The sequence below is a fragment of the Aedes albopictus genome, chromosome 3 (genome assembly GCF_035046485.1).
Source record: "Aedes albopictus strain Foshan chromosome 3, AalbF5, whole genome shotgun sequence".
In the NCBI taxonomy this organism is placed as follows: Eukaryota; Metazoa; Arthropoda; class Insecta; order Diptera; family Culicidae; genus Aedes; species Aedes albopictus.
Window position 1 is genome coordinate 140,701,899 of NC_085138.1, and position 26,313 is coordinate 140,728,211.

Below are 26,313 nucleotides of genomic sequence, written 5' to 3' on the forward strand. Positions count from 1 at the left end.
TGTGAGCAGTGAAGAGAATTGTCAGACAAAAGTGGCACAAAACAAGCAACAAAGAAGGCGCGTCGATTACTCTTTATCCTCACTAGTAACAGATAATGACATGATCTCGAATTTTTTTGTTGCCGACAAAACGGAAGCTGAATTTGTTGCGTCCGTTTCAACTCATTAATAATCAATTATTACTAACCCAAAGTCAAAACTGTTTGATGATAGATCTTTAGCAGAGTTGCAGTGTTTACCGACTCGAAGTTACCGTTCGAGAATCGCAATGCAATGGCTTAAAAATCTCTAAACTCGTGGTGTACGATGTTTATCCTATTATTTTCAAGTTGGGACAAACTTATGTAGCATTGGGTGGATTGTCGCAACAAATACAGGTTGCGACATTGTCATTATTGTTGCTTACCCAGTAAACACACGATCGTATATGATGTTGCATAGGATGCCAAAGTGGAAGCGATATACGTACACTTTGGGGCTGTCCATAAACCACGTGGTCATGGGGGGGTTCGGCCAATGATCATTTTGTATGGACAAATTAAAATTTTTGTATGGACAAATGACCACGCGGGGGGGGGGGGGGGTTGAAAAGTCCCAAAAAAATGACCACGTGGTTTATGGACAGCCCCTTTACACGCGGGTAAATGGGAGCATGTACGCATATGGCCTCCACTTTAGCATCGTATGTAACATCATATAAGACTTTGTGTTAGCTGGGTACTTACCTTACCTTACCGATCAGGCTAAGGCCGGGGTACATAGTACATAGTAGCCGCCTCCATTCCACTCGGTCCATGGTTGTTTGTCTCCAGTTCCGCACTCTGCGTAGGGTCCGCAGATCGTCCTCCACTTGGTCGACCCACCTAGCTCGCTGCGCTCCACGTCGGATGACTCTCGAGAACCATTTCAGTCGGGTTGCTATCCGACATCCTGATGACGTGACGTAGCCTCCCGATTTTCGCGGTATGGACGATGATTGGTTCTCTCAGCAGCTGATGCAGCTCGTGGTTCATTCGCCTTCTCTAAGTCCCGTCTTCCATCTGCACTCCGCCGTAGATGGTACGCTACACCTTCCGTTCGAAAACTCCAAGGGCGCGTTGGTCTTCTGCACGTAGGGTCCATGTTTCGTGCCCATAGAGGACGACCGGTCTAATCAGCGTTTTGTAGATGGTTAACTTCGTGTTACGGCGTAGAGTTCTGCGGAGTCCAAAGTAAGCACGATTTCCTGCCACAATGCGCCTCTGAATTTCTCTGCTGGTGTCGTTGTCGGCGATCTCCAGTGAGCCCATGTACACGAATTCTTCAATCGCCTCGATTTCATCACCGTCGATATTTATTCGGGGTGGCGGGCGCGGTGATTCCTCCCTGGAGCCCTTTGCCATCAAGTGCTTTGTCTTCGACACATTAATGACTAATCCGATTCGCCTGGCTTCACTCATTAGTCGGATGTACGTTTCCGCCATCGTCTCAAATTTACGAGCAATAATATCAATATCATCAGCGAAACCAAGCAGCTGAACAGACTTCGTGAAAATCGTTCCACTCGTGTTTATCCCCGCTCTCCTAATTACAGCCTCTAAAGCAATGTTGAACAGCAAGCACGAAAGACCATCACCTTGCCGTAACCCTCCGCGAGATTCGAAGGGACTCGAGAGTGTCCCTGGTACTCGAACTACGCACATCACTCGATCCATCGTCGCCTTGATCAACCGTATCAGTTTATCCGGGAATCCGTATTCGTGCATAATCTGCCATAGCTGTTCTCGATTGATTGTATCATACGCCGATTTGAAATCGATGAACAAGTGATGTGTGGGCACTAGGGCAGTTCAGACTATAAACTTGTCAAAAATTCAAAGCTCCCATATGTTTATTACAATCCTTGGTGCAAAACCAGAGTCCTGTCAAATTTTCAGCCATTTCGGTGGTGATTTAATGGTGGCCCAAAAGCAAAATAGGTTTATATGGGAATTACTATGGAGAATTCTCAAAAAAGGTTCTCCACGCTATAGAGCATCAATACATGGATGAAGTCATAGGGTCAAAGCCGAATTGAATTCTTCAGACCTCAATGATGAATGTTGCCGAAGACCGCAACTCGTTTCGACTCACGAGACAAAAGTTATTTATCAATAATCGTCCATGTATGCTTGAACAGAGGACCACAGCTCTATCCACACGATTGACACGCAATCATAGTATGCGTGTTACCTTCTTGCACACCTTGTAGGGCATCGTGTATGAAGATGCGCATGCGAGTGAGAATTTGCTGAATAACTTTTTACCCGATTATCGAAATAAGTTCCGGTCTTCGGCAACATTCATCATTGAGATCTGAAAAATTCAATTCGGCTTTGACCCTATGACGTCATCTATGTATTAATGCTCTACAGCGTGGATAACCTTTTTTGAAAATTCTTCATAGTAATTCCCATATAAACCTATTTTGCTTTTGGGCCACCATTAAATCACCACCGAAATGACTGAAAATTGGACAGGGCTCTAGTTTTACACCAAGGATTGTAATGAACATATGGGAGCTTTGAATTTTTGACATGTTTAAAGTCTGAACTGCCCTAGTGGGCACGTTGTACTCGCGGCATTTCTGCAACACCTGGCGGATGGCGAACATCTCGTCCTTCTAGATATTTATATTTAATCAGTTATATAAACTTAAACAAAATCATTAACAAAACTGTTGTTGTCTTTTCTCCCTTCAGGTTTATGCAATCCAGTTTCGTGTCTTCTTGTGGCTTCAAAGGAAAGTGAGTGGGCGCTTGGTTATTGTTCGGGAAACTAGGCGCTATTTGTATTAGATAATTCCGGCTGCTGCTCGTCGTCATCATCAAGCCGTCACGTCGCGTCGGAAGCCGTCACACAATAGATGAAAGTGAAACGGTGAAACTGTGCTGTGGGATCTGGGAAATTCGGAAGCCAAGCCCCTCTGGAGATTAGTTTAGCGTCGTCGTCGTCATATACAAAGGCGATTAAGTCGGCGCGCCGCTGGCGCTGGGAAGAATAAGTGAGAGTCAGTGACGACGGAAGTGCTGCAGAAGGGAAGTGTTGTTTGCGGAGAAGTTAGCTAAGAGCGAGAAGCATTGTGCCGCGGCCATTATTGGCGCTGTGGGAAGAAAAAAGTGTGTAGGTGCACGGTCGTCGCCGTCGTCGGTGGTGTGGAAAAGTAATTATCGAGATAATATGCATTTTGCACATTGTCCACGCGATGCCGCAGCTTTCGGTGTGAAAAATTGGAGCAGTAATTGCTGTCTCGTCGAGTGACTCAACCGGGAGGAAGACTGGAACTGGAGACTGGAAGGAGGCCCCCAGCGGCGATCATCATTGAATCAGGTGAGTGAGATAATGGCAGTCACTATAACTGTTGGGCGATGAAGAGTGTCTCGTCTATCGAGATAAAATGGTACAATTAGGGGTGGTTCGTACAAAATGTTTAATGGAGGCCCATTAGGCTTGTGCTCTTTTTTTGTCATTTTTTTTGTGCTGGTTAGGAAACATTCGTTATGCAATGCAGTAAACGTTGATTTCAAAGATTATTGGGCATCAGGTTATATTTACATACATATAGACAGGGCGGCACGTTATCCTCCATTTGGGACACACGGTGTCAAAATTTTGATTATTATCGAACTTCATGTACCTCGGATTTTTCTTCATAGAATGTTAGAATTTCAGCTATAATTCATAAATGCAAAATTTGAAAATATTCTATCGGGGAAAATTTGAGTTAGATGAGGTTTTAGCTATTTTACATACTAAAAGTTAATAATTACTATTTTAGCTAAAAAAACGTCCCATACAAAATGTATGGAAAAATTTTCGCCGATGAAATATTTTCTAGTTTTCCGATTATGAATATATAGCCCAAATACTTATCATTTTCGAAGAAAAATCCGAGGTACATGAATGTTCGATAATAATCGAAATTTTGACACCGTGGGACATTTGTGTTTTTGCCATAAAAATGAGTCTGCTTCATCATCTACCTACGAAATAGCAGATAAACCCTGAAGATTCAGGTTTCTGGAGTCAGTTTTACACTAAGTGTTTAACAAGAACTCAGATACGTTTTTCTGTAACGTTATCACACACAAATGAATCAACCTATTGAATAAAGCCTGTATCCGCAATAATTGGGACACAAAAGTACGTCAGTAGCTTGGAAACGCAGTTGCGCAAAAACTCGAAAGTTACATATTAAATGATACGAAGTTGCATAATCGGATTCACAGGCAAATAAATCAGCTTGCTGAATATTCGCCATGTGATAGCTGTGTCGGCAGTGGCCAGTCAATACTTTGACCAGCATGCTACAATTCTGCTTTGACAGATTTGTTAGATACTTTGCAACCCCTAGAGATGGCTCAGTACAATGCAATTTTGTTTGACGACATGACTCCAAACTGTTCCAGTATTATTTGTGTTGAGTGGCAGCCCAGGTGTGAATCTGAAGCTTTAGCCTACACTTCGATACCGGAATAGCAGGGCCAATGAAGTCATTTGATACTCCAGTGCGAGCTAACTCATCAGCCAATCCCTTTCCAGCGATGGAAGATTGACCAGCTACCCATACAAGGTGAACAGCGTTTGCTGAATTCAGTTCCTCGATTTGAGTTCGACAAGCGATAACTATCTTCGACCTGGTGGTGACCGAAGCATGTGCTTTAATAGCAGCCTGGCTATCTGAACAGAAGTATATTACTTTGCCCATTACGTGCTGCTGAAGTTCTGATTGCATTCCGCACATAAGAGCAAAGATTTCGGCCTGAAAAACGGTGCAGTGTCTACAAAGTGAATAAGACTGATGCAGCCTTTGCTCACGAGAATAAACACCAGCACCTGCTCGACCTTCGAGAAGGGAGCTATCAGTGTAACATACGATGCCGTCTGAAATACTTCTCTCCAGATATCCAGATGTCCACTCTTCCCGGGAAGGGAATTTCGTGGAAAATGTCCTATATGGAAAATTACAAGCAATTGTAAGATCACTTGGAGCAAGGACCAGTTTGTCCCAATTCAGCAAAAGTGGAAACAACGAGGTGTGTGTTGAACTGCGGTTCACAGGTGTTTCCTCTAGTAGACCGAGTACCCGTAGACGGTAAGTGCAAGAAAGTGCTTCTTGTTTGAGATGAATGGGGCAACGTCAAAGAGAACTTCGAGCGCTGCCGTGGGAGTTGAAGAGAACGCTCCAGAGATCGCCATTAAGCGCATCCTTTGGAGATGGCCTAACATTGATTGGATCGTTCTCATTTCGCCCTTTTGCCACCCACAAGACATCCATAGGCCAATAGTGGCCGAACAACAGTTGTGTAAATCCATTTGATATACTTGGGTATTAGACCTCAAGTTATACCAAAGCATCGCCGGCATTGCCCGAAGGCCATATAAGCTTTCTTGATTCTGAACTCAATATGAGGTGTCCAGGAAAGCTAGGAAACAAGAATGACTCCAACGTACTTTACTTGTCCAGTCACATCGATTTCAGAATCAAAGAGACGCAAATGTCGAACTCCATTATGGTTTCGCCTTTCCGTAAAACGCACAATAGATGTTTTACTCGGATTAACCGAAAGGCCATATTGGCGACACCAACCCTGAACCACCTGAAGGGCGCTTTGCATCAGGTCGAAAAAGGTGGTGATACACATACCAACTAACAATGCTAGGTAGTCGTCGGCAAAACCATAAGTAGGAAGACCGCTATTATTTATTGAGTTGCCGCAATAGCGTATGTGCTACGTGATTCCACAAAAGCGGTTACAAGTCTTCCCGTTGGAAGCATCCACAAACACTAAATTTCCTAATCCCTGCTAGACGCAATGTCGAGAAGAGATATCGGTTTTTGAGCATTTGATGAATCCAATTGGGAATCATTGGAGATATACCATGACTCCGTGCGGCTTCCAATATGGCATCGAAAGGCACCCTCGATATCTAAGGAACACCTAAGCAGGATTGCTTTTGAGCGAATGCCTTCTCGATATCGTAAACAACCTTGTGTAAAAGAGTCATAGTGGACTTACCAGATTGGTAGGCATGTTGGTTCACATGAAGAGGCACGTTGGCCAGATGAACATCACGGATGCGATGATCGACAATGCGTTCTAAGCATTTCAGAAGTAACGAGGTCAAACTGATAGGTCTGAAGCTCTTTGCTTCTTCATACGACGCTCGACCCGCTTTCGGAATAAACTTCATAATAATATTCCGCTAGCACTTAGGAATATACCCTGTAGCAACAATGCAAACAAGTAGTTTTTCGAAACATATTTGAAATAAACAAATCTCTTCTGAAGCAAAATAGGGTATTCCCCATACATATGTTCCAGGTGATTTGAAAGGAGCAAAGCTATTAAGTAATCACTCAATCGATTTAATAGTTATAATACTCCGAGCCAAAGCTAAAGTACCATAACTACATGAAAAGGCATCAGGTTCAGCCGAAGATGTAATATCCACACATCCGGGAAGTGTGTATTGAATAAACATTCCAAAATTCCCTCATCAGAGGAAGTGGAATTGACATTTGGCAAACGATGTTCGTTAACTTGGAAATCCTTAGATTTTGCAAGGATTTAGTTCAATCGACTGACTTCACTCAAACTGGAAACAATTGTACAAAGGGTTTTCCAGCCGGATCGTTCAGCAGCCGGAGAGCTTTCCTGTAGGCCTTGCGAGCCGACCTGAAAGCCTCCGAACCAGCCGAACGTCGTCTGTTCCAACTCTTTCTACATTGTTTCCTGAGTTTCGCCAGATCAGAGTTCCACCAAGGGGTTCCTCTTGTGATCTTCACAGACCGTAGAGGGCATGCTTCTTCAAAAGCTTCCATGATGAAGGTCGTTCTAGTATCAACGGCATCATCTAAATCACTTGGAGTGTCAATGGATGGTGAGTATCCATGAAATTTGGCCGCAACCAAATCAGTTAAAAGATTCCAGTTTGTTGATCGAGGATTCCTGAAACGCAATGTTTGCGAAGTAACATTTAAATGTTCAAAAAAGATAAAGCGATGGTCAGATAAAGATTCTTCATCTGACATATGCCAATTGGTCAGATCGTGACTAATTCTACTAGAGCAAAGCGTTATGTCTAACACTTCCTCTCTAGCAGATACCATGAAGGTTGGGCGGTTGCCTATGTTAAGTAATCCAAGATCTATACTACTTAAGTATTCCATCTAACTGGAGCCTCTCAAATTGATGTCTGAGCTGCCGCAGATGATATGGTGAGCATTAGCATCACTGACAACAATTAGCGGAAGGCCTTTTGAAGTACAGTATGCGATGACTTGTTTGAAAGCATCTGTAGGGGATGGTTCATCATGCGGTAAATAAACCGAGCAATATACGTACTTCCTGTTGAGGTTTCCAACAGATATATCAATGATTGTGATAACACATACATCTCTGGTGGTTAGTTCAGAGATGAGTGTAGCAATGATTGCGTTGTTGACAAGCACACAGACTCGAGGCATGACACGCTAGTTTGCCATTTCATGTTTACTGAAAGTAGCAAACACCGGGTTCACAAGGTTTTCTAGATGGAAATTCCCATTATGAGAGTAAGGTTCTTGTACCAAGGCCACTTGGGCTGTACCATTTTGCATAAGTCTGCAAAGATTGATCGTTGCTGTTATTTTATGCTGAAGATTGATCTGATCTATCCTAACCGTAGCCACTACCCAAACTAGGTAAGATTAAACTCTTCGCAATCATAGCACAACAAAGAACAAGAGCAATAAAACCAGAATGGTGTCGATTTGAGTGCGCCAAAGGTGAGGATACACATAATACACTGTGTAAATCGTATAATGCGAAGCCATATTGGTGAACATTTAAACTAATCAACAACATCTTCATAATCCCGCCCTTATTTAGCTTCGAATTTGAGGCTAAAGAAGGGCAGCTGATTGTCTCGGAGAAACACAAGATCCGCTGCACTATTGCTCCGGTTAGCTCATTAAGAGCAACATAGTGGAGGGCGCCCTGGTACTCCACAGGCTCCGTTAGCGGTTTGGTTTTTATAAGGCCACCCTAGCCATTCACTCCTGGGCACGGTAAGCATATAGCTGCATCACACCATGAATTAGTAGTCACTTGTTTAGCGGACTCCTACCACCGGAACAGGTGGCCCTTAGCGTTATTCTTATCCAATTGAGACAATCCCTACCGCCACTGCACAGCTATCTAAGCTAATTGAGAAAAGAAGTAAATATTAATTATCAACTTCATGGGTTCGAACTGCCGGCAAAACAGTGAGTGTGCTTAGAAAGCAATGCATCGTACAGTAGTATTGTCCAGATATCCTGCGCAGCAGTAAACCGGCTTCGTGAAAAACAATCATCCCGCTGTTAAATGCAAATGAAACTAACGTCCAATTATATGCTGTCCTGTGAGACACCAGTCCAAACAATACGACAATCGACTAATCTGTAACCTCCAGGGTTGTACTTGGACACCTATCCGATCCGAGAGAGCGTGAAGGTAGCTAAACATCGCATGCCGTTCGACAATCATCATTATTTCAAATCTTAATTCGTGTGGCGGCCACGTTCCCTATGGGTTACCTTTGAGGCCTGTGTTGGCGTTGTTTGCGTTGCATATCTCGGACAGTCTACCAAAGCCATTCAATTGCGCGTACCCTCGTGTATGTACTGTGTACATTAGCTTTCCGACCGTCGTCGTCGCCATCACGTCACAAACAACATGTAATTAGGGCTTTGCCAGCCAGCAGTCAGTTGGATTGGATCAACTGGATCAGAGGGAAAGGACTACTTACTAAGCTGCTTAGCCGTGTTACGATGGGCGTCGTCGTCGTCGACGTCGGTGGTGGAAGGGTTTTGTATGCAGATTCCTGCGAGTTTATTTGCTAAATTCTATTGTTATGCACAATCACGAGGCACCCGGACAAACAGCAGGTGCTGTGGGAGGTGAACAACGACGGAAGTGAATCCTAGGTGCTGCAAATGCTGTGGTGAACAAGTCACTTGCTATGTGCCACTCAATTGCATAAACAAAAGGCACGGCTTCGTGATTTCACGTGTTAAGTGGTTCAAGGGTAGAGAATTTGTCACTTGAGATGGGCTTGGCAAGTGTTTAGAAAACAGGTGCAATGATTTGTGGCGGTACTGTGATGAAAAATACCCGAAACATTAAATGTTCGAACTGCAGAGGCGACAATATGCCGCACTGCTGAAATAATCATACCCATTGAAAAGTTGTTCACTTACGTTCCCGGCAGATGACTGAGGACGTCAATAGTACCCGTAACTCTGCAGTTGTGGACGGTGGTTTGTGTATATTGATCCATTGTCCATGGGTGACTCCTAGATCGACAATGCCCTTTCCTACCAACAAGAATTCCTTCTTGAGACAAACGTCGAGATGCAGCGATTCTATAACAACGATTGTCTTACTAACATTCCTCCCTATCCTCGATGACCGTAAGGACGTGGCCGGCGCCGTTATTGACCTTAATATAGTTCATTCATTGGTTCTCTGTGCAATTTCGATTGCTCCGGTCAATCACGGTGTAGAGCAACTACGAATTGTGCGGTCATCTATGCTCATGCTCCATGCTCATATTATACCACATCGCTGAAAATGGAAACAAAAAAAGTCCCCAATAAATCTCCCATTACTCTAGATACGCGAGAACAAGTGCGGTCTATGGTGAGCTTTCGAAATGGTCAGAAAAAATCTGTACATCCGTCAAGTGGGTTGTAAACAAGCACGCATTATGCTAATGTTGGCGAATTAATGCCCGTATTAAGCTTGTTTGCTACTTTGCTACGTATGGTTGGTTGCCGCACGTAAACATTGAATAACAACAGACGCCACGCTGCTCATCATGTCAGATGGATATTACGCTTCTTCAGCAACGTGTGTCGGTTGGTATTGTTATAGGGTTGAGCACATGTACTTGCAAAATTGCCAGATGATGAAGGGTCGCGCACTGGCTGTGCATTCATCACTATAAAGTACCATCCGTCAAATGGGGTGAGTTAGACGAGATGGAGATTACTTTTTGTCGGATAATATCTGTGTGGAAGCGGCTGGTGGAGGTTTTGAAAGTTGACAACGGTATCCACTATTTCTGTACATTATAGTAAATATATTTGCAAAATACACCTGAAACAGGCATTACTTTTATCTGTTCACGGTGGAGGTAGAACACAAGGTAGAACATCTTTCAGCAACGTGAAGGATTTTGACGTAGAGACTGTTATGTCCGAAACGATCGGAATCCATTTCCAGGCCACATAACAGTTTAGTATGGTCCTCTCAATCAATTTTCACCGCCCGCCAAAAGAAGCAAGTTCGTTTTCGTCAAAATATTTCACAAAACTGATTTACTAGTTTACTGGGGAAAACTTGAAAATTAGAAGACATTGAATGTTGATTAATTGGCAAATTGAGAGACGAAATTGTGAAACATGGCGTTCTGGTGGGATTCGAACCCACGACTCTGTATTTGCTAGACCGGCACTTAAACCAACTGTGCCCCACAACAGGTAACAATTCTGCGGAATAGAAAGCCAAAATAACGTCCAACTGTTTGGCCTGATTTTGTCAGTATAGTGACATTCAAGCCCAATCGCAAGTAGCAATTAACCTCTAACTTGCACGCAAGAGTTGTTGGAGTCTCAACTGAAGGTTCCCACTCAACTCCATCTTCCAGCAGAACTAACGGTTCCGGAAGCATATTAAGGCGCCATTCAGGCTATTATTCCCAATCAGCCTAGATAGCCGAGTAGTGGTGGTAGCAGTTTCTTCACCCATGTAGCACCTGCAACATCATGCAGATTGTAGCTTTCTATGCTTTGGTCTAAATGAGTTGCACTAGAAGCACACGAAACTTCCATCTTGTCAATTGAGTTGCATTTAAACTCCGAAATCCGTAAAGTTGCGGCTTTGTTTCATAGAAATCACAAATTACCACGTGTTTGACATCGATCTTTGGAGGCGGAGCTTACATATTGCTCGCAAGTGATAATATAGTCAGATTACATCAAACATGCATGAAACATCTAACTCTGGTTTGTTTGTTCAGATTAGGTTCCATATGCGTTACAGAAAACTTTAGCGTCTTTTCATTTTGACAGTTCTCTAACTTGTGACAAAGAAGGTGCAATAAAGTAACAAGTAACTTCAGTAGCTTTTATGGTGTGTTGAGCATCGATTCTCTCACAGAGTTTTTGGTGTAGTATGTAAGGTGAGCAGATAATACTCCTGGTGTCCATGGTTCGAGTCTGGACAAAATCTTTTCCCAACTTTTTTATCATTCCTCCTCGTTTATGTTGCATAAGAATTCAGAATCTGCGCTTTTTGGGTTTCAAAGAAGAAGCAATTGTGTTCTGTCGTCCGTAATACGGGCAGTGAATAAATTGCACTAAGGTTGCTGTTACTGGGTTAGCAACAAGTCGTGTTGCTTGGGCAACTGGCTAAGAATATCACTACGGATTGTCTGATCCGGTGGTAAAAGTCCACCAAACAGGCGACCCCTAATTCATGATGCAAAGCGGCTTAATGCGTACCGTGCCTAGGAATGGATGGTTAGGGGGGGGGGGGTCTAATAAAAACCTAACCGTTAACGGTGTGGAGTACCAGGGTACCCTCCACAGTATTTTGCCTTTACTGTGTTAAACGTAGCAATGACGCAGTGGACCTATATTTCTCCTGTGAAAAGTAAAAAAAAATTTAAACCCATGAAAATTATTTAAACAAATCTTCACCACGCGAAGGGTGCTTCAGCTGCGCTCTGCAGAAGATTTGTTAGAGAACAGTTAGACGTGAGCTTAATTCAAGAGCCCTGGGTAAATAGTGGAAGGGTAATGGGTTGCTCTTTGCAGAAGTGTAGTATCTTTTTGACGAAAGTCAGTCTAATCCAAGAACAACCATTTTAGTAAGTGGGAGAACAAAGTTTGTCCCTATTACTGAGTTCATTACAAGAAACATTGTTGCGATTAAAATGGAGGTCCCAACAATACAGGGAAAAACTGAGGTATGCATTGCTTCAGCATATTTTCCTGGAGACGTTGATGATGTGTCTCCATCTTTGGTCGTAAGTTTTGTTAATTATTGCAAAAAAAAAATTAACTTGTAATAGAGTTTGTAATATGGTGCGATGCAAATGCCCATCATACCATATGGAGCAGTACAGATATTAATAAAAGAGGTGAGGTCTCTTGAATTACAGACATATGCAGTAAAGGGGATTCTCAAACTTTTATTAATGCTATTCGACAGGAAGTTTTAGATTTTCTTAAATAAAGACAAATCAATCAATCAATCAATCTTACGCTTTGTAGCTATCTGCTATCAGATAAAATCGCGAACTGGCATGTTTCTAATGAGGAATCATTGTCAGATCACAAACATATCAGGTTCGATTATAAAGCCGGATCAAATTTAATTGAAAGCTATAGAAACCCAAAGAAAACTAACTGGGACCTCTACCGCTTTTATTTAATGAATGGAAATTCATATAACAGTGAGCAGATCTTGTCTGTTTCACAGTTGGAAAACGCCTCTGATGAGATTATTGATAAAATGATTTCATCATATCATGCTAGCTGCCCAATCCGATAGAGGTCATCCAACAGGGATGTCCCTTGGTAGAATGATTAGCTGGCAGATCTGAGAAAGAAATCTAGACGGTTGTTCAATAGAGCAAAAGTTACATCTGATTGGGTTCAGTATAAACAAGCCCTTACAGAATACAACAGAGAATTGAAGCTAGTCAAACGGAAGGACTGGAGACGGGTATGTGAATATATCAATAACGCTCCTACGGCTGCAGGGCTTCATAAAGTTTTTTCAAATGACCATTCAAATGGTCTTGGAAGATGAAGAACAGGACTCAGATAAGGCAAGACATGCGTGGTCGACCAATGCCTATAAAAAAAAGTTTAATCTTCACACCGTCGAGGGTCGAATGGGCATTGAGTTCTTTTCAACCTTTCAATTCTGCCGAGAAATATGGATTTTTTCCAGCTTTACTTCATTTTAAAAAAGAGGCGATTTGTCCGCTCTTGACCGAAAAATTCAGAGCCGCATACAGTGTATCAAACAATTGTCCGTACAGCAATTTTTTGGTCAAAATAACGTTTCATTTAAATGTTTATAACTTTTTCATACGTGAATCATTAACGCTGAAATTTTGACCAACTATGACCCATATATTAAAGCTCAATTGGTAAAATTTTGAGTGAGATCGAATAAGTTTTCTGAAAGTTATAGAACTTTTAGTAAAACTTATAAGATTTTTGAACTCATTTTCCAAACATTATATTTCAATATGTACTTGATGAAACCTTTTCAGTTTTTTTTTGTGTTCCAGCTTATACCTAAGGCTTTTATATGCAGCCTCGTTTTAGGTTTTATATCCACTGCAAGAAATATGAAAAATCTGTATATGTTCAGAGTGTTATTTGGAAATTTACCATATTTTGATCAATAAAAGTGCCAAGTGTTTTCAACTTTTTAAACTCTCTTAATGTAATATTTTTATACAGGACCTACTAAACTACATATGAAGAGTAGGTCCTATGGATTTTTCGTTCAATTATTGTACTTTTATTGGTGGAAAACGTTCGGCAGATTATATGTGCAAAATATGGTAAATTTTTAAACATCGTCAGTTATATAAGCACATTTTTCATATTTTTTTGTAGTGAATATAAAACCCCAAATATAGCTGCATATGAAAGCCTTAGGTATAAGATGTAACACCAAAAAAATTGAAAAAAATATCGAGTACATATTTAGATATAATGTTTTAGAAATGATTTCTAAAATCTTATGAGTTTTACTAAAAGTTCTATGACTTTCAGAAAACTTATTCGATCTCATTCAAAATTTTACCAATGGTGCTTTAATATATGATCCATGATTGGTCAAATTTTCAGCGTTTTTGATTGACGCTTAAAAAAGTTATAAACAATTGAATGAAAAATTATTTTGACAAAAAATTTGCTGTACGGACAATTGTTTGATACACTTTACCTAAGGCGTGGCGTATGGTTCGTGTTGTTTTATCCCAAAAGCTGGCAAACGGGACAAAACAACTCCAAAAGCCTTCAGACCCATAAGCCTTTTTTGTGTTCTACTGAAGACCATGGAGAAAATAGTGGGTGACTTTGTCAAGTCTACCAGCTTAGTAGAAATGCCTCTAAGCAAATTTCAATTTGATTATCAAACAGGCAAATCTACCATAACAGCGCTACAGTCGCTAGTTAGCAAAATTGAGAAATCGTTTCAAGCCAAGGGAATAGCCGTGGTTGCTTTTCTCGACATTGAAGGGGCATTCGATATCGCATCCTACAGCTCAATGCGTTCAGCAATGGAAGCAAGGGGCTTTCATTATTGAATGGATAATATCGATGCTTAAATCGAGAAATCTCTTTCGTTCTTGGAGGTGCGCAACTATCAGTAAGATCTGTGAAGGGCTGTCCTCAAGGAGGAGTACTATCGCCCTTATTGTAGTCTTTGGTGGTGGAAGAACTCCTTAAAAAGCTCATCAATCAAGGCTTTGAGGTTATTGGATACGCAGATGATGTAGCTATTCTGATACGTGAAAAATATGATGACACGATATCTAGCCGGCTACAATCTGCGTCGAATGTTACCATCAAATGGTGCCGAGAGGAGGGATTAAACGTAAACCCTTCAAAAACTGTAATTGTACCTTTTACTAGAAGGTTAAAAATAAATCTTACTGAACCTTCTTTAGATGGAGTTCAAATTCAGTTTTCAGAAGAAGTTAAACATCTTGGGATAACTTTGGACAAAAGACTGAATTGGAATTCTCATTTAAACAATGTTTTAACCAAGGGTACCAATGCCCTTTGGGTCTGCAGCAAAGCCTTAGGAAAAACCTGGGGTCTTAGACCTAACATGATTCACTGGATCTATGCTGCAATAGTCCGGCCTAAGATTACTTATGCTTCACTTGTTTGGTGGCCCAAAACAAATGAGGTAACCTGTCAAAAGAAGCTAAGTAAGCTACAAAGACTTGCTTGTATATCTATGACAGGAGCAATGAAAAGCACTCCATCAGTTGCTTTGGATGCCCTTCTTAATTTACTGCCATTGCAGCAATTTGTTGAACTACATGCGGCAAAAAGTGCCCTGCAGTTTATACATTACAATAAAGTTCTAGACGGGGATCTTGCTGGACATTTGAGGATCATCAAAGACTTCAAATTAAACATGGACATAAAAACAGTAGAAGATTGGATGATAACGAAGACCAACTATGATGTTCCCTTCATAGTGGTGAAACCATGTCGCTTTGTGTGGTGATGCTGGTGGGCCAAGTTTACGTCCAGGTTCTATTGTATTTTATACTGATGGGTCCAAGATGGGGGAAAATACTGGAGCTGGTGTTTTTGGCCCCGGTATCAGTAAAGCTATACCAATGGGATGCAGTCCCACTGTATTTCAAGCGGAAGTTCAAGCCATTCTAGAGTGTGACAACATTTGTCTGAAAAGAAATTATAGGTTTGCCAAGATCTGTATTTTTTCGGACAGTCAGGCGGCTCTAAATGCGCTAAAAGCTTTCACGTGTCAATCAAAGCTAGTGTGGGAGTGCATTATTTCTCTAAAGCAATTGGCCAGTAGGAACGAGGTAACTTTATACTGGGTGCCCGGTCATTGTGGAATTCTGGGAAATGAAAACGCCGACAATTTAGCTAGACAGGGTGCGGCATCAAGCTTTGTAGGCCCTGAACCTTTCTGTGGAGTTCCTGAGTGTGCTCTTCGGATGAAACTAAAAACTTGGGAAATGTCCACGGTAGAATCTAATTGGAATGCCACGGATACATCCAAGCAAGCGAAAACGTTCATAGTACCCAGTGTTTTTTTTTTTCAACAAAAACTATGACAGCTCAAGATGCAGAGAAGCTTCTTCGATCCCAAGTAACAATTCCATTGCTGATTTGTTTTGTTTGATTTTTATTACGGTTTATCTAAATCTCACAGTTTCATGACTGCTTCTATGAAAACTATTGATGAAATGTTTTATAGTATACTTGAAGATATCCATAAAGTCAGATTATAAAAGTAAACAAAACTCTCCGAAATGTAATCCTTCTGGCATTCATTATTACCACAATAAAACCGTTGAAACTCTCAACAGATGGTGATCCGTTCGATTAGTAACGACATCTCAACAACAGTTTCAACAACAAATATGACTGCTCAAGATGCAGAGAAGCTTCTTCGATATGGCACGTATTGTTCAGGAGGATCCATCATTCGAAAGCGATCATTTCAAAGTGATATTTTAGTAGTTATTGTCAGTGAACCGTATAGTACATTTTTTCCATTATCGTCGCAACGCCTTTACCGTCATGACTAATGTTGCATACTACCGTCACACACTACATTCATGCTGCCGTCGATGCATCAATGTCGTCTACCATGAATGTAGCATTTGGCACCATGATTGTAACACAAATCAAGATGATGGGAGTACGAAATGACAGTTTTGAAATGTAGAGTTGGAGTTCCAGTGGTTCCGAAAACTGCGAAAGAAAAACGCGGATAACTCGTGCTAGAGGGTGTCAAGGGCGATACTTGGGGTCTGAGGGGGTTTAAGGGGGATTTCAGAGGCATTCCAAGAAGCTTCAGAGCATTCTCAGCGGATTTCAGAAACGTTACAGAGGCGTTACATGGCGTTTTCTGGGGTTTCGGAGGGTCTGAGGTGCGTTACATGGGGTTTCTGGGGGTATTAGGGGGATTTTGGAGGCATTCCAAACAGCTTCAGAGCATTTTCGGCGGATTTCAGAAACGTTACCGAGGCGTTACATGGCGTTTTCTGGGGTTTCGGAGGGTCTGAGGTGCGTTACATGGGGTTTCTGGGGGTATTAGGGGGATTTTGGAGGCATTCCAAAGAGCTTCAGAGCATTTTCGGCGGATTTCAGAAACGTTACGGAGGCGTTACATGGCGTTTTCTGGGGTTTCGGAGGGTCTGAGATGCGTTACATGGGGTTTCTGGGGGTATTAGGGGGATTTTGGAGGCATTCCAAAGAGCTTCAGAGCATTTTCGGCGGATTTCAGACACGTTACCGAGGCGTTACATGGCGTTTTCTGGGGTTTTGGAGGGTCTGAGGTGCGTTACATGGGGTTTCTGGGGGTATTAGGGGGATTTTGGAGGCATTCCAAAGAGTTTCAGAGCACTTTCGGTGGATTTCAGAAACGTTACGGAGGCGTTACATGGCGTTTTCTGGGGTTTCGGAGGGTCTGAGGTGCGTTACATGGGGTTTCTGGGGGTATTAGGGGGATTTTGGAGGCATTCCAAAGAGCTTCAGAGCATTTTCGGTGGGTTTCAGAAACGTTACGGAGGCGTTACATGGCGTTTTGTGGGGTTTCGGAGGGTCTGAGGTGCGTTACATGGGGTTTCTGGGGATTTTAGGGGGATTTTGGAGACATTCCAAGAAGCTTCAGAGCATTTTCAGCGGATTTGATTTCAAAGTCGTTACAAAGGCGTTTTTGACGATGGCGTAAACCCTCAGTAGTGTCCCTGTATTGTCCCAGAAACCCCAAGCGCCATATTTAATTCCAAAATGGCCTAGGATATCGGGTTTCAACATCAGCTCAATTTGCCAGGTCTGAAAATATCCGTATGGCATGAGACTTTTTGATTTGTTAGACGTGGGCCGTAACTATTCAGTTGGGAGCCACTGACTTTTGTTCCCCTGCTCCATTGGTGGTTATGACCCTCGGAACGCACAATCCGAAAATCTTTGTCTCCGCTTCTTCACACTTTCGGTTCCTAAATTATACGCATGTCCCGTTCGCAGTTTTCGGAACCACTGGTATTTCATTAGTTCACTCAATTTGAAAATCCACTACATTTTTTGCCGTGATTAAAAAAATGTCACAGTCACCCATGAATATTTCATCTGGTCATACGAGAATGTTTTTGTTGCATGATAGTCAAGACCATACATCCACGATTATCATGCAAACTACAGTTTTTGATAGTACATTTAGGATCACTGAAGTTATTGTGTTGGTAGGCTCAAGCGCATTAAATTTTACCGTGAATATTGGGGTTGCAGAAACCTAAAATTAATGCGCTTTGAAAATGGTCAACAATATCATCTTGGAATAAAATAAATCAATTTATTAATTCAGTAAAACTATGTCGAATCACAAGGGTGTGATCTGTGAATTTTTCACAACCTTTTACAGTTATTTGTAAATAGCCCCTTAGGGGCCATTAGACTGTTTGATATAATGACAAATATTTGCCATAGTAGTCCGACATTCATCCAAGGTTGCCATGACTTACGCTGTGTTGGTCATTTGTTGGGCTTGTTTGGCCAAATATTTATCATGTCTAATGGGACCTTAAGCATCTGAAGCATTGCTGAGTCTACGGAGAAGATTCTCGAGATTAAAGTATTTTGAAATAACCACCAGGGTGCCCGCCGCCATGTTTGCGAACCCAACATCTAGTATTTGATCATTTGTGCAACCAATGCATTGTGTATGTTGATACGCAATTGATGATGGATCCTTTCAAACCCATTAGGTGGGAATAGGGTTCCACATACGTGGACATAACATATTTCTGACGTTTGATTTGAATAGGTCGTATAATTGCTGTGATTCCTATGCAGATACGACCTATTCAAATCGAACGCCAGATTTAGGCTTACTAGCTGGCTTACTAGGATTATTATGGAATATCTTCTATATAAATAAAAATGGAATGGTGTTTGTATGTCACGAGTAGGCTCGGGAACGGGTCAACAGGGTTCCGACGTGTTTGTATGAAAAAAATAATGAGGAAAAGTGACCGGGAAGGTCAGAAAAACGGGAAAATCAGGAATTCCATTTTGAGAGGCTTTTCTTCATGGTACTGGATGCCAAAAAACAGAGTAGGAAGGCAGTACGACGTTTGCCGGGACTGCTAGTTTACAAATATAACTTCAGTGATTCATCCAGAGATTTATCACGGAATACCTCCTAGGCACTACTCTATGGATTGCTCCTGGGCAGGGATGAGAAATGTACTGGAAAAAACGGTTACCGGCTGTACATTTGACATTTTTCCACACGAACATCATAGGCCCAGCCAAACTCAAACTGTTCGAAAAATAAATGTCATAACATTTTTTTTCCTGCAGCCTTCTTCCTCGAAACGGTTTCCAGGCGTGAGAGCGCCAGTACTCGAGCACAATGACGACAAAAATTTCTGTCTCTCCCGTTTTCGCATTTTTCTGCGTTTCAAACCGCTTTTAGATAAACTTCTTTACATGCACCACAAAGCTAGGAGTGTGCTCTAGCTATTTGTGCAAATCGATTTAAATTATTTATTAAAACAAGTGAGTTATTAGCAGTTGAAAATATTTGACATTTTTCGCAATCACCCGCCTCAGCATGACTGCTCATAAATATTTTCGTGGGGAAGCGAAAACCATCAAGCGTCTGCTTGACTGCCGTCGGCGCGGCTGCTGATGGTATTGGTGCTGCCGTTGTTGTTTTTATATTATTGCCAGTATCGATGAACGGAAAAGAGAAAAAAGTATTTTTGCCATCCCTGCTCCTGGGATTCATTACGCCATTTTGCAGTTTATATTCTCTCACGATTTATTTAGATTATCTCGCGCGAAAACTTATACTAATGCGCGGGTGTTTATTGTGTAGCATTGTGTTGTGTCTTGCTGTGAATGCATATGGTTTGGATTATTGTCGCGTCCTAGGTCGCGTCCGTATAATGGATTGAAAGCATGTTTTTGTATTGATCAATTGCCAGATCACATCACCAACCATAGGTGATTCCTAGGCTGACAATGTACCCTACTCTACTACCAAAAAAAAAATCTTCCCAAGACAACCGTGGAGAAACTGAGATCATCGGCCTCTATCTACGGTTGTCTTACGAACATTCCCTAGCCGTAAGGAAGTGACCAGCGAACTGTAGCCATTCAATTTTATGACTTATTGAATAGGTAGTCAATCGTTTGGGCATAGATATAGGGTGACAAAGGGTATTATCGGCAGGTTTGTTCTCTTCGTCATGAGGGGTTTTTGTCGGCCAAATTGCCTGAGACTTGGTCATATTATTCAGCTAGGTTGGGAAATATTTGATGTAAATTTTGATTTCGATAGGTTTCAAAAAAAAAAACCATGACGAAGAGAAGGAAACGGTCGAAATTACGTAAGTTCCCCTATTGTCATAACTTTGAAGAAATTCAATATTTGTATTTAGAACTAGCTTTAGTTATAATATATTTTCTTCTGTCTTTCTTTTATTTTTTTAGTGATAAAAACTCACTGTTTTCTGCAAAACCGTTGTAAAGATATTGCCGGAAGAAACACAGTGCAGTAATAATTACTGTGGGCTTCCTTTTTTTTCTTATATTACAGGCAAAATAATAAGTTTTTGCCTTGTATTTAAACCGCCTTTCCCACTAGTGCCCACGAGCGTTTCCACCTCCAAGTGATAGTCTAATCTTTCAACTACCGACTGAGACATCTGAGCCATTTTGCGTCGGAAATAGTTACTTAAGGTGAAAGTACACCTTAGAATATGATAAATTTGCCTATAACTTTTTTGTTTTTAGATATAATGACTTTACATCTTCGGAAGAAATGTGTATTTTGACGTCGTGAACAAGTTTGTAGAAGGTCACAACACTGAAAAAACTAGTTTTAGGGGTTCTTCGCAGAAAACGCTCTATATCTCGAAAACCGTAAGAGGTGGAGCTTTGACATGTTCTACGATTTTTTTTCTCTTATAATGGGCTACAACTTTGCCGACGACGTCAAACCTCTAAAAATATTTTGAAAAAATAAAATTTTTATCTCACTTCTAGGGGGATTAATCATTTATAACATTTTATCAGAAGACGCCTTTTAACACGCAGAAAAACTCCCAACTAACATTTCGCTGTATAAGAGCTTAAGTGAGCTTCCTTCCAAGGGCGTTTGCTCCATAAGCTGTTATGCAGCTATTTTTGTTAGTAGGGACCTCAGAATGTTTCCATGGATATCTCCCAGTGACCTAAGGATTCATCCCGGAATTTGTTTCCAGGTGGTCTAATATGTTTCCAAAGATTTTTTTCATTTTGTTTTCCAAGAAATTTTCCTGCGAGATTCTTCCCGGAAATTTTCCAGGAACTTCTTCCGGAACTCTCTAAGAGTTCTAAGCGAAATTATTCCCGATATTATTCCTGGAAATCTTGCTAGAATTTCTCTCTGTATTTTCCCGGAAACTTCAACCGGAGTTCTAATGAGCATTGTAACGTGTTGACGTTTGCGCTTTTTGTGGAATCTTATCGTTGATTGATTGTATGCATAGGTTTGTTTGCTTATTAGTTCATAAGACGTGTTCGGAAGCTAGCTTTTAGCTAGTCACCCAAATGCCCAAATCGTCACCAAATGGTGTGGCTTCATGGTCGTGTGGCTACCGAAGAAACAATTTGGAATCATGTATAAGCATATCTGTTTAACAAGAGCTTTACTAAAGCGCCGACAGTTGAACAAGAGTAGATGTTTGACAAAGTTTGGAATAAATATTTCATATAGTGAAAACGGCACTTTTGTTCACCATATTTCTTTCAATTGAACAACTAATCGAACAGAAGTTTAAAAAAAGTTGTTTAAAACTCTTCATCAAACGCTGAATAGTGTTTTACTGATGATTGAAGACAAGCTGTTTCCAACACGTATGATACCGTTATTTCACTTAGGGTTCACTATGGAACAAGTAGCTTTAACGAAGTGTAACAACACTCGCTTAGTCACCTGCACTAATGAACTTTAACTGGATAATGAAAGCAGCATTCTTTAGAATAATGTTTAGCCGAAGACTACCTTATCAAGAAGACATGTAACTCTGTTATTTTCCCATACTAACGGTAAGCGTCACCGACGGCACCGCCGCCTGGTGAGCTAAGGTACCTTTGTGTAAAAGTGTAAGAGTGTATTGGTGCGACCCGAGCAGAAGAGAATAGCAAAATAATAACTACAAAATAACATAACCTGTTTTTATATCTTGTTTTGTTATTATTAACTTATCAAGGAATTACTTTTCTATAACATGTTTTGTTGGACAATCTTATTTTGTTATTATCCAGCTATTGATATGCACCCATTAAACATTATATAAATAACATGTTTTGTTATGAAGCAAACTAAGTTATTATTGTGATATTGAGAGTGTACAAATATTTGATAAACAATATCACAACAATGACAAGTTTTTAAATTGTAACTACATTATTGAAGATTTACGTTCTTTACAGCATTCCGTACATATTACCTAATAATTCTAATTATTATTCTTGTCAGCTTATTATTTTATGAACACTTCGAAAATTATGTCCTTTTTTTTTTTTATTTTTTTGTATCCAGTTACATATAGTCGTATCCATGCCATAGAAAATCTCAGAATGTTGGTGGATTAGTAGTTCCTCGGAAATAGTAAGACTCATATGTTATAATTCGTAATAAGGATTACTCTATCAAAAAAAAATGCTTTTGGTTTGTTATCAATAACTTTTGAAGATCAAAATTTGTTATTGAAATATTTTCTAAATTCATTGTTATTAAGTTGTTATTGACACAAACAAAACATGTTATTAAATTGGTCTTCCAGGAACATTTTTTTGTTATGATATTTGTTACTTTGCCGCTTATGACACGCAAGTTTATAACAGAATATGTTATGTTAATAACATTAAAATAACTGATTTCATTATTCAGTTATTTTGCCAAAATAATGCATTTTGTTATGCGACTGTTATTTTCATTTGCTCGGGGAGTATGAAAATTTACACACACTATCATAAATAGTGCCACCTTCATCCGGGGCGGCGCTGCTAGCAGTGATTCCCGATTTTTAGCAGTGCTGCTAGTCTTCTTGATAATGTGTTCTTCGGTTTAGCTTTAAAAGAACTGCGTTGATCAGTAGTGTAATACTACCACTTAGTTGCTACTGTACACCATTGTGGTATAGTAGAATAGTATAATGAAAAATCGCATACCTCACTTTCGAATGAAACTGTTATAACATAATTTGCAAACGATTAAAAGAGAACGATACTCCCATTAATAATTTAACAAAATCATAAACAAAATCGACCAATGGTCCGTCGCCTAAGCGACAGTCAAAAAGCGAGATATGTACATCAGTACGGCCATTAGCCGTGTGTTTTTATAAAAAAAAAAATGTGCACGAAATTGGGTCCTGGTGCAGCCTAATTACTGGTATACCGGGTATTCTCACGTATATCCTGAGCGATTACTACGACCGCGGTCCGCGGTCATGTCTCCAACACTGTTGTTCTTCTTCTGCCAACCACACGTAAATTATCTGGACGATTCTCAAAATCCTGCTGCACAAAAATGTTATCATCCGCGATCCGAGCCCGTCTGGCAAACAGGTGTGTGTAAAAAGATGTGATAAGTGCTTAGCGTTGGTAAGTTTACACCCTTCGAAGTCCATTACTGTGCAGTAAGCGGTTCATAGCAGGGAGAACTAAATAATGAGGAAAATTTTACGCTGTGCATGGTTAGAGGCGCTACCTCTCATGCGAAAAACGCTCTGACTGACCGGTTTGGGATGTATAATTGGGTCATTTATACACTGGTGGTGACAGTATGGAATTGCGATTGTTAGTGAATGGGCTGTGAAGTGAAGGTATGAAAGAATATATATGAACATATTGGGACAACAATACATTGATGTTCATAATATTTTAATTTCTACTTAACCTTGTCGTAACGCTCCTTCTGAGCCAGAGATTGCTTTTCAGCATAGTGTCCCAAGTAACAATGAATGCTGAACAGTGAGAGTATTAGCTGAACAATAGCTGGTTAATGGTGTCAATGGCTGAACACAATGACAGCTGAATATTGGTCTGAAGTATGGCTGTTCAACTTCTTTAATCAGCAATACAAATATGGCTGAATATCAAGATGAAAAGAATATTATTTACCTGGGTAAGCAGCTTCAAAACATACACCAACATGCAGAATTAATCATCTGTTGTTCAACGTTTAATCAAATAGTTTTTGACAGCTGACCCAAGCATGTTTTCGTGAAGTTCACATCGCTTCTTCAGCCTCAATACAGACTGAGTTCAACTTATGTTCTTGACTATTCAGACACAACAAGTAATGCGCTTGTTTTCGAGGATATATATGTATAGGCTCACGAAAGTGTTTTTATTTTATTTTTACACAATAAATTTAATTGATTACTGATTAAGCGCATATTAGACCTTAAATCAGTCTTCCAATGAACCTCAAATCAGCTGAAGATTGAATAAAATCACCAAAATTAGATGTTTAGGAGCTGAATAAAGGATAGTACCTCTCGTGCCCAGCTTTCGTTCAAATGAATGCTGAATTAAAATAGTTGGAGAAACGCTTGTACAGCATCAAATTGTTACCTGCGGTTCTCTGAGCAGTTTCTCAAGCCACTGAATCAATTTTCAACCACCGCGCAACTATGTTCCAATTTGCATTTGTTATGACAACTCACCCAATGCGTCATAGCTCATAGGTAAGTTTTGCCCTTGGTTTTGCCCTAATTTAAACAAAATACGATAAGAGATACCATAGAGATTTTTAAGCCTTGCGTTGCGATTGGAGAAATTTCGAGTTGGTAGACATTGCATCACTGCTTGAAGAACCACCATTCTACAAATTCGATTATGGATTCCTAATATGTAATTGATTTATCACGAGGTGAAAAGTACGCAACAAATGTGTATACTGTCACAGACAAACATTTTCGAGATTATGTCAGTATCCGTACAAGTTGGGACAAAGACAAATAGTCACAACTTCTTTGTCGTCTCTTTTACTCGACAATTTTCTTCAGTCTTCACTGCTTGCAACTGGACAAAAAAGGTAGTTTGCAGATGAGAATCAAACCCGTATCTATCAATTCATTTTGAGCGGAAGTGCTGCATCATGGAGCACCCTAGACGCCCTAGACCCGTGAGATTTTTTATTGACAGCCAATTTCATCAATGGGAAACTCCATGGCACGGCATCGCTAGTAAAAACACTGAAGGTTGCATGATGCACATGCTTTAACATTATTCGCACGATGCTTTTTTTTCGCAATTGGTAAGGGCTGAGAACCCGTGCAAAGTACACGGATTGGTTAAACACTATCATCATCGATTGTTCAGCTGAAAAATGATTACAATTAGTAGCTTCCCTAACTTCCACACCCGCATCCGTATTGTTTGTTTCTGCTCTCTTGAGTTGTAAAACCAAACGATTAATACAATTATTATGATTAGCCCTAATGTGTGAGTGTGGTGGATCGGCAGCTGATAAAGTGCCGCCGCTGGAGCTTCAGTGTTTATGATGCCGCCGCCGCTGCCACCTCGTCGATTGGTAAGCGAAACCTATGACTGACTGGTTCGTTGAATATTCATAGAGCGTGCTGGTAATGAAATGAATGATGAGTTTTTTTTTTTGAGTGGGTGAGGCCATTTTTTCGCTTCGTTCCCTACCGCGCCGAGGCGAGCCAAGTCGACCGACCGTATGGGGAGCTTATATTTAATCTCGATTGCCGCTTCACGGGACGTGAAGTGGCTCCGAGAGCTGGTAACGAGTTCATCAACGATTCGGGTGATATGGATAGGGATGGTGTGAAAGTTTGAATCAATTTGATTTTTTGAACTACAATCGTTATAAATATCTCGTTGGGCATCTAGCATGATCGTGTTCGTTACACGAATGGCGGAAGGAACCCCGGGAGCAATCTATGTAAGAATCCTGAAGTAATCCCTGAAATACAATAGGAGTCTCCGAAAGCATCCTGGAGAAATCCTGTAAGGAATCTCTAGAACTCTTCATGAAGAGAAAAAACTATGAAAACAACCTCTGGATTTCCTGAAAGAATCTCGGGAGAAATCCCTGAAAAAATCCTGAATGAAATCACTACAGGGAATCCGTGAGAAATCAACAAAGAACTCTCGGGAGACATCTTGGAATACTTAATGACTAAAAAATAGCTGAAATAATGTCGTAAGGAATCCCGAAAGAAATCCCTAAAGGGATTCCTGTAGAATTCCATGAAGGAATTTCTAAAAAAAAATATAATAGTGTTGTTGAAAGAATCTTTAAAGAAATCCTTTTGAACGTCCCACAGGAATCCCTGGAGGAATCCCAAGCAAAACCAATGTAGGAATCCCGGGTGAAATCTCGGATAGAGTCTCTGTTGAAATCCAGGAAGAAATCTCGTATAGAATCCCTAGATGAGTCTTTGACGGAAAGTCAAAAAAATGTCTTAAATCCCAAAAAAAACTATGAA

General features: G+C 40.7%; 1 protein-coding gene across 2 annotated transcripts in view; it reads left to right on the forward strand.

The window, feature by feature from the left end:
- The first annotated feature begins 2,722 nt into the window (after positions 1–2,722).
- LOC109408473 (uncharacterized) overlaps positions 2,723–26,313 on the forward strand; it is an 810,302-nt gene continuing 786,711 nt past the window's right edge. For both annotated transcript variants that reach the window (XM_062861101.1, XM_062861099.1), the window contains exon 1: positions 2,723–3,348. The gene's annotated coding sequence lies outside the window, so the exon portion shown is untranslated. The remainder of the gene's footprint in view (positions 3,349–26,313) is intronic.